General features: G+C 28.7%; 1 long non-coding RNA gene across 5 annotated transcripts in view; it reads right to left on the reverse strand.

Annotated features, from left to right (window-relative positions):
• The window catches only part of LOC106778049, a 7718-nt gene that overhangs the window by 2658 nt on the left and 3992 nt on the right, over nucleotides 1-1068 (reverse strand). For 3 of the 5 annotated variants that reach the window (XR_002670114.1, XR_002670117.1, XR_001377006.2), the window contains one exon: nucleotides 184-710. The exons of 1 other annotated variant lie outside the window; for it this stretch is intronic. This is a non-coding gene — a long non-coding RNA (uncharacterized LOC106778049). The remainder of the gene's footprint in view (nucleotides 1-183; nucleotides 711-1068) is intronic. One more of the 5 variants, XR_002670115.1, reaches the window with a different exon arrangement.

The raw sequence follows: 1068 nt of genomic DNA on the forward strand, positions 1-1068 counted from the left end.
CTGTATGATTTTGTTGAACAATGTTTTATGTGGATAATGTTTTAAATGTGAGTGTTGAAAATTTGTGCGAACTATTTAGGGCATTGTTTATGTTGGGTTGTGTTTTCATGAGGACATGAAATAATTGAAGTTTGGGAAAGTTGATAAGTGTGAAAAATACTTGTTTTCACACTTATTTATTACCTCAAAGTTGTGATTATTCATGAATTATGTGTTTTCCTCATAGAAAAAAAAATATTTAGTAGGAAAGTTGTGTAGTTCTTTGTAAAGGAAATTAATACATCATTAGAGTATACAATGTATATACAAGGGTACAAAGAAAAGTTCACATATAAATAATGTAGTTAGAATAACAAAAACCTACAATCATGACTCCTAAGACAATAATTTCATGATTCAACTAGTATATAAGAGAAGAGATAAGAGGCCTAAACTTAGTAGTTAACATCCATCAAATAGCAACAGAGAGTTAGACCTACAACAACTTAAAAGCTAAATGAAAATCAAGTTGCCATAAACTATAGTTGGCATAATGAACAAGTAAAGGTTAGAATAATGAAAAGCAGCACAATGAACAAGTAAAGGTACATACTTCAATATCCATATGATTAAGATTGAAATGAAATGCTCCCTAATTAAACTTACTAGAGAAGTAGTACATATTCAAATAAAAGTACCTCAATTACTTGTAACCACTGCTATTAAACCCTCTGTCGATAGAAATAAAAGTACCCCAATTACTTCCAATCAATTGTAATTTAATTTATAGTTAACCAATATTTGGCACGAAGAAAGAACATACTTTAAGAACTGAACAATACATGATAATGCAAAGTAGATAAAATGCATAATCTAATTAATTAAACAACTGAAAATATGACTAAGAAGCTTTCATCCTTTGAGAATAACAATTTCCAATCAAATAAAATTCACCATAGATTAAAAAAGCCAGTTTTATAATTCTACTAAATTGAAGAACCCAAAAATAACCTTGGATAGGTCTAAAACATTTATTTGGGTTTGGCTTCTCAAAAACCTAAACAATTCTACTAAACTGCAAGAACCCAA

The sequence above is a fragment of the Vigna radiata genome, chromosome 11 (genome assembly GCF_000741045.1).
Source record: "Vigna radiata var. radiata cultivar VC1973A chromosome 11, Vradiata_ver6, whole genome shotgun sequence".
In the NCBI taxonomy this organism is placed as follows: domain Eukaryota; kingdom Viridiplantae; phylum Streptophyta; class Magnoliopsida; order Fabales; family Fabaceae; genus Vigna; species Vigna radiata.